Consider the following 8,609-nt stretch of genomic DNA (forward strand, 5'->3'; position numbering starts at 1 on the left):
CTAAATTTCTGAAATTACCAATTATCTAGAATGAATAATATAGATAAACTCAGGAAAGGGGAAAATTCAGGTCAAAATGAAACAACCTAAAGAATTTATTTTCCACACCAAAAAATCCACAAGATTGTCTTGAAAACAGGGATCTGAAATTCACTCATGCAAAGCAGAAATTACCAAAACACATCCTACAAAGGAAGAAAATGAAACCTTTAGGGTAAATTAGGAATTCTATATTGAAGTTATCCTCAACCAAGAAGACCGGGTTTCTGTAGTTCTCTAACATCACATCCATATACAAATTCTGCTGAGCAGCATCCAGGTATTGACACTCCTCCAGACAGAATTCGATGGCTACATCCCTGAATGTCAACAGTCCCTGAAAACACACACACACCCACTTCAAGTGGCCATGGGCAGAATTCTTAAATTGACTCAAGATAAAATGAGTGAAGAGAACTGATTCTGACTTATACGACTGAAATTGTCCTATAAAATAATTCCCAACAAAGAAATATTCTCTGTTGTATTCTCTATCTCTGAGAAAAGAGAGCATAAGATTCACAATACCAGTGTAGTGTATTGATGATATTTTTTGAATGATAAAGTACAAAATTAACAACAGGAACATAGACATGTACATTTTTGAGTGCTCCATTTAATCATACAGTATAAGTTCTGTATATTTCTCAGATTAGAAAGTCAGGCTTAGTTATAAAGTACCTCTCAAATTTTAATGTGTACAACAATAAACTGGAGATCTTTTTATTCAGATTTTGTTTCAAGAAACCTGAGGTAAAACCTGAGTTTCTGAATTTCTAACAAGCTCACAAGTGACACCAATCTTTCTGGCCCAAGATAAATATTCTGTCAAACATTCATTAACTGACAGAGCCTGGGTTTTTATGACCAGTAAACAAAGATGAGAGACTTCACTTTTTAAAGAAAGACATATGCAAAGACAATCTAAGAAGAAAAGAGAACTTCCAGATTACATGGGATGCTTTATTCACATCAGCTGGTAAATGTCCCCAAGGTACTCAATAATGAAGAGAAAAATAACTCTACAGTGGAAAAAAATTCTCAGAGAACTATTTAACTAAACGAATCAAATTAACACCAATTATAACAGAACAAATTTTCATCATGCGCTGATGCTCACAGAAGGACACAATATCACTGCTGTGATACTGGCCCCCACCAAAGAAGCAAATTATAATTCAAATCTAATCATAAAGAAACAAGTTTTATGCAAAATGCAAACTACAGTAATCGCTCATGTTGTGTAATCTCTATTAAAGTATTTACGCAGACTTTCTTCAGCCGTCTAGAAACCGAGTATCTTCTAATTATTTTTTTCAAAACTTTCTGAATTATTCTGGGTAATAAATACCATCCTGTTCAAATGTGCATATTTTAATACTGTTCCACATGGAGTTGATGGAGCACACAGACAGAACTTCAACATTACATATTCCCCTTTTTCATGAATATCTAAGAACCCTACCTCTTCCCCAGTAGGAATCTTGGGTATCCATACCTTTCCATGTGCACCAGCACCAGCAACAAAGGGTATTTTTCTTTTTTTTTTTTTCTTTGGAGATGGAGTCTCCCTCTGTTGCCCAGGCTGGAGTGCAGTGGCACGATGTAGGCTCACTGCAACCTCCAGAACCTCCACCTCTCAGGTTCAAGTGATTCTCTTGCCTCAGCCTCCCAAGTAGCTGGGATTACAGGCACCTGCCACCATGCCCAGCTATCTTTTGTAGTTTTAGTAGTGACAGGGTTTCACCATGTTGGCCAGGCTGGTCTCGAACTCCTGACCTCAGGTCATCCACCCACATCGGCCTCTCAAAATGCTGGGATAATAGGCATGAGCCACTGCGCCCAGCCAAAGGGAATATTTTTAATATTACGAGTCATAATTAATGCTGAGAATTCCGCATGGCAGAGAAGAAGAGAATGTCGAGAAGACTCTAGTATATAGAAAATAATATATTTCAGAGTTGCTTGACTATCATGAGAAGAAAAAATGTTTAAACAAACTTATAGGGAGAAACAGCATAAAGTCAAGAAGTACAGGTTTGTAAGTTCTAAACATATGGCATTCCAGGAGGCAGAGTGAACACTGCTCCTAATCTGAGACACAGTCACCTGAGAAAAAGCCATTTTTCTCTTCATCATCCTTCTCTAGGATTTCTTCTCAGGTGATATTCTCTGGACAAGTCACACCTGCATCTTGGGAATATGCCTTTAAATGAATCAGCACAATCTCTTCACCTGCTACCACCACAAACACAGGTAGAAAGATCCAGGCATGCAGAAAAATGTCCACCCATTTATGTTCTTTATAACAGGTGAGATTCAAGGACAGTGAGCTCCTCCACAAAGTTCAAAATTTATCTTTCTCTTTTCCTGCCACAGATGCCACAATTTCTGCTACAGCAATGGGGATATGGGCCACACTAACTTGTACCTACCAAATCCAACCATAGCAGACCCTGTGACCTCCCTTTGGAATAAAGTTTGAACTCAACTCTCATGAATGTATTTTGAATTCCTCGTGGTTGACCCTGGCCTCAACCTGGAGTCACATGAGGCACTTAATTATATCAACAAGGATGCTTCCACCCAGAACAATATACAGAGCCTGCGGGAAGGGCACAAGTGAAAAGATTTCTGCAACCTGGCCATGGAATCTTAATTAGAAGCCTGGGCCAAGAACCACTTAGCTAAGCATTGCCTCTCAAACTTCAATGTGCATATAAATTATTTGGTAACCCTGGCCCCACACTATGTAATGTGATTCTGCAGGTTTTAAAAGCATCCATGAAAGGGCATTTTAAACACATCTCCTGTCAATGCTGATGTAGCTTCCCCAGACCCATCATTAGTAGCATTTAGCTAGAAAAAGCAGGCATGGAACAGACTCTCACACTCATCACTCATCACAACACAAATACTTCTGATCAAATAAACAATCAATCTCTATCCTGAAAAACCACATTCTTTGCTAGCTCTTTAAAGTTTACAGAGACAGGAGAAGGCAACAATGTGTGAGTAAGTCTGCACTGAAAAGCAACATGTACACATATACTTATGCAATGCTTATTAAGCAGGTACTATGTGCTCCGGAGTGTGTTACAGAGCACTGTGCTGGGAACATCACATTATGTGATTTAATCTTCAAAACAACTTGAGAGTTGGGTACTAAGTGTTCAATAATTCTCAGAATTTAGATGAAGGGGCCAGCATTGTTTTCTTCCCTGTTTATCTCTTATTGATTTTTTTCGGGGGGGGGGGACAGAGTTTCACTCATGTTGCCCAGGCTGGAAGTGGAATGGCACGATCTCAGCTCACCACAACCTCCGCTTCCTGGGTTCAAACGATTTTCCTGCCTCAGCCTCCCGAGTAGTTGGGATTACAGGCATGCACCACGACACTGAGCTAAGTTTGTATTTTTAGTAGAGACGGGGTTTCTCCATATTGGTCAGGCTGATCTCGAACTCCCGACCTCAAGTGATCCACGCACCTCGACCTCCCAAATTGCTAGTATTACAGGCATGAGCCACAGAGTCTGGCCTCTCACTCATTTTTTAAAAAATGTATAGCATAAGAGATAAATATAGACAGATGGGAGGGATACAGAAAGGAAAGGGTTAAGTGTAGTTTAGAGGGATTTTTTAGTGTGTTTCTATTTACTTTCTTGTGACTTGTGGAGTAACTACTGGGATGGAATGTCTCTACAAGCACTGGTTTTAATTAGAAAGAAAGAAGTTAAGACCTCAAAATATATAGTTTATTGCTCTAATTTATCTGCTTTTGGGTTTCAGAATATTGTGAGCATAAGCTCTGGAGAGGCAGCAGGAGCCACCTCCCAAATCTCTGGTCTCCTCTAATGAGTTCTGTGAGGAGAGACTCCAGGGTGGGACCAGACCTGAATGAGTCTCAGAAAAGGGTGAATCTGGACAGAGCTGGGGTGGAGAAACTGTCCTATGTTGAATTATGATCCCTATACTGCTGGAGTACTTGTTCTGTCTTTCCTAAGCCTGTCCAAGAGAAACTTAAGAGTTTGTATAATTTTAATCCATTTAGCCACTACTCTATTTTATAATGTATAATAACAAGCAATTTCACCAAAATTTTTAGGGGTTTCTAGGATAATTTTATTAGAAAATATGTATTCTTAGCAAGGTAAAAGCAATAGAAATACAAATAACTCTCCTGTTTGAGAATAGCTCTTCAGGTGGTGACATCAGAAGTCACAACAACATCAGAGCCATTGCCCAAGTCCCCTTAACACTCCCACTTTATTGTATTGACTATATGATGCTTAATTAAACTATTTATCCAGTTGCTCTAGACTGAAAGTTTTTGAGTGACAGGGACCATGACTGCTTCATCTATTTTTCTAAAAGCCATATGAAATGGAGGCAATTTGTTTATCAGTCTGAGTCTCCAGAACTCCTGAATTTTTTGCCAAGGAAACTGGAGAAACTCTCGTCCAGGTACCAACCAAGGAGATTATTTCTACAAAAGAAGGAACAGACACTGAATGACTCATTTCTCTTCCTCTAACATGGAAGCAGAATTAGACACTCCTGCCAGCCTGACCCAAGTGTGTACAGGACATCCTGAAATGTCTTAAAGATTCCCGGGTGATTGTGAGAGGATTCCTAGTGACCATGGACTGATGACCACATGTTGATCCAGGTAGGAAAGACTCAAGCTGATTCTAAATAGAAAATGGAACTGCCCTGGTACAGCTCCAGAACCTGCATCTATGTGTGATATCACCTGTTCTGATTAGCTAGGTCTTAGGTAAGAGAAAGGACAAGAATACTCTACTCCAGTATCACATTTTACAAATAGGTAAACTTATGTCATTGCTCTGGGTATTTTGTGGCTTTGATCTCTCCCTGCTGACATGCATGTTTACACTTACAGATTGTGCAACCAGATTCTATTTACACCAGCAGCCTCTCACATAAACATAGCAGGTCACTGGAAAAGATCTGGAAAGCTCAAAGGGATACACTCTGAAAGGAGGGCTTTAAGATTTCTATGCTGACATCTCACAGATCAGAAAATGTCTCCTATGGGTTTTCTGTACATTCTCAATCCAAAATCTGGCTCTCTCCTGTGAATCCCAGGGAGAGCTCAGCTCTTATGTACAGATTACAGGTAAGATCAACCTGACTCTTCATTCTTTGGTGTTACAGCAAGGAGAGTAAAAAAAAAAAAAAAAGTTTCCATCATAAAGTCTGCTCTAGGACATGATATGTCAACCTAAAAAGAAAAGGTTAAGACAACACTCATTTAAGTAGAGAGTTTATTTGGGCCAAGCCTGAGGATTGAAATCTGGGAGCATAGATTTAAGTTTCCTTGAATGTACACTTTAATTAGCAGCAGTTACAAGTGGATTTACAAGGCAAAAGAGAGGGACAGGGAGTGGACTGAAACAAAGTTGTTTGTCAGAAATTCTTCTCGATCTACAAAGATAACATTGATGACTAATTGGCTATATATTTTTAAGCTGTGAGGTATTGCTTATAACATCTAGTGTGGCATTATTAGGTTAATTTATATCTACTTGTAGGAATAGCAAACAGTTTCAAGAGGTAAACATGTAGCTCAAAGGAGGCAGTAGAACATAATTATGTTCTCATTTTTATGTCTCTCCGATCCTGATAAAACTAAAAGGACTTGCAATCCTCAGATCAAAGTTATTCTTTTTCCTCTAATCTCAAGACCGAGATTCAGAATTTGGTATTGTAAATTTAGGTCCTGGATGGATGGAGAAATGGCAGGTGTTAACTGCACATTTATGGGAATTTGGGGAGGAGGAGAAAGAGGAATTTTGAGATACTCACGTTTACTCAGTGCACACATGTCACCCTAATTGTTCTTCTGGGCCTAATAGTCTCCAACTCAGTTTCAGGCCTGAAGACACTATGGTCACTGAAAGAGGTGAAATGGCTGATTACTGTCCTGTGAATTTTGTCAACCACTCGTAGAAAGGCTTAACCTCTCTACGAGTGGTTGTAGAGGACTATAGATGTGAAACAGGCAGAGACACAAGACTGCCTGCATACTCTGGGGGCAGTGTGCACTTTGAAGCACAACTGACTGAGTTGACTGGAAGCCTGAGGGGGAAAGCCTTCTCTAAAATGAAGCTTGGTGGGCAATTTATACATATATACAATGTCTGGTACTTGTGAACAGGGTTTGAGAAATATAATTAAAAGGAAAATTATCTCCAATCCTAGAAAAACCCCACAATAACAGAACAGAAAGAAAGGTGTTTTATTGCACAATAAAACCAGAATGTGATGTGACAAGAATCACAGACAATCTGCTCAAGAGATTGCAAAGACAGAAAGTTCTCTATAATTAGTCCTCAAGTAGAAGACTTGACAGCACCATTTGTCATACACAGTTTATCCTAAGTTCACCTGGTAATTGGGGAGGCCATCTGTGTATGTTAATTGGTTATATTGAAAGGAAAAATAAACTTCTGACATCTTCATGATAGGAGGTAGTTTTGCAACTTACAGCCAGGTGCCTGCTGAAAGTAGGCTCTGGTTCTTTTACAGACACTGTGAAATAGGATACTATTCTTTTGGCTATTTACATTTCAAAGCAAAGGGTCCCTACTCCCTAGGCCACGGGCTGCAATAATCCTGCTTGCCCTGTCCTGGTGGCCTGTGTCCCATCTCTTCCCCTACCATCTACCACTGAGGCACACCTCACAGCACACAGCTGGCAGCCAACATTCCACATGGACTCCAACCACCACAGCTGCACTCCAGTGTCACATTATGGAGCAGCGTCCCTGAACTGCAGGAGGAGAACCTGCAGGACTCCTGGGTAGGATTGCACTTTTGCAATAATGGAAATGGGAGCAATGTTTCAGCTATGTTTCTATTTATAATGGTGACAAAAAAATACTGCTGGATTCCCAGCATGGGTCTGGATAGAGTGCCAAAGAGTTCTCATTGTGACAGCCCAACTTACTCAGAAACACCATGAGACACTTTTGGGTGTCCCTTCTGAAGACAGACACCAAAAGCATTGAAGAGAAAAACAGCTCTCAGTCTGAATAAAATTGTATTAAGAGGTTAAAAGTATCTGAAAGAAATATTCAGATTACATATAATATTAGCCAAGTCGACCAGAAAATACTCCCCTGAGACAGTTTCTCTCTAAACACCCAAAATGCACAGCCACTCTCAACACAAGAAACACAGTGTTATGAAGAAAGGGGGCATATTCTCAGCAGAATTTCTTAAGATTTTTCTTCCATCTCTGCTGCTCTCATCTGCTGGCCATTGGATTGAGGATCTACACTGGAACACATCAGGCAACCTTCACCAGCACTTTTTGATAAAGAATTGGAATTTGACTCTGTTTACATAGTAGAACTATATCTGAGATTGCAACATATCTAACTGAAGACTATTATGATTCATTTTTGGGTAGTCACATCACTTGCATTGATTTGTTCTGTAAGAGTGGCATTCCAAATATAGTAAAACATAAGAATAGGCTGTGAGGCAGGATGCGGTGGCTCACGCCTGTAATCCCAGCACTTTGGGAGGCTGAGGCAGGCGGATCACCTGGGTCGGGAGTTGAAGACCAGCCTGGCCAACACGGTGAAACACCATCTCTACTAAAATACAAAAACTAGCCAGGCGTGGTGGCAGACACCTGTAATCCCAGCTACTTAGGGGTTGAGGCAAGAGAATCGCTTGAACCCAGGAGGCAGGGGTTGCAGTGAGCTGAGATCATGCCACTGCACACCAGCCTGGGTGACAGAGCCAGACTCGATCTCAAAAACAACAAAGAAAATAGAATGTAAAATTTTGCTAACCTACTACTCTATCTTTTTGTTTTGTTTTGTTTTTTGAGACAGAGTTTTGCTCTTGTTGCCCAGACTGGAGTGCAATGGTGCAATCTCAGCTCACTGCAGCCTCCACCTCCCAGGTTCAAGTGATTCTCCTGCTTCAGTCTCCCGAGCAGCTAGGATTACAGGCATGCACCACCATCCCCGGCTAATTGTGTATTTTTTTTTAGTAGAGACGGGGTTTCTCCATGTTGGTCAGGGTGGTCTCAAACTTCTGACCTCAGGTGATCCACCTGCCTTGGCCTCCCAAAGTGCTGTGATTATAGGCGTGAGCCACCACGCCCAGATGACCTATTATTATATCTATGGGATGAATTAATAAGCATGTCAGATTAATATCTACTGTAACAATTAGATAGTAAATTTTCTTTGGATATTAGATATAAATATCTAAGTATAAATAATCTTAATATACTAGTAATGGCATACATTTTTTAAATTATCTGTAACCTTAACTCAGTTATAATACTTTATATTTCAAAAGAATAAATAACAATATTAAAATTACTATTTAAGGGATTTATTCATAGTAAATAGTGTGGCCTTATATTCACATGATTGTAGAAAATACTGTTTAATTTGCATGGATGAATGTTGTCTACTGAAGACTACATAAAACTATGTTAGTTCTTTTTTAATTTTTTTATTTAATTTTTTAAATTTATTATTATACTTTAAGTTTTAGGGTACATGTGCAAAATGTGCAGGT

At 39.6% G+C, this 8,609-nt stretch overlaps 1 pseudogene; it reads left to right on the plus strand.

The window, feature by feature from the left end:
- The first annotated feature begins 3,077 nt into the window (after window positions 1-3,077).
- LOC100974446 (BCL2/adenovirus E1B 19 kDa protein-interacting protein 3-like) lies at window positions 3,078-7,381 on the plus strand (annotated as a pseudogene).
- Window positions 7,382-8,609: the final 1,228 nt, after the last annotated feature.

The sequence above is a fragment of the Pan paniscus genome, chromosome 13 (genome assembly GCF_029289425.2).
Source record: "Pan paniscus chromosome 13, NHGRI_mPanPan1-v2.0_pri, whole genome shotgun sequence".
Taxonomy (NCBI): Eukaryota; Metazoa; Chordata; class Mammalia; order Primates; family Hominidae; genus Pan; species Pan paniscus.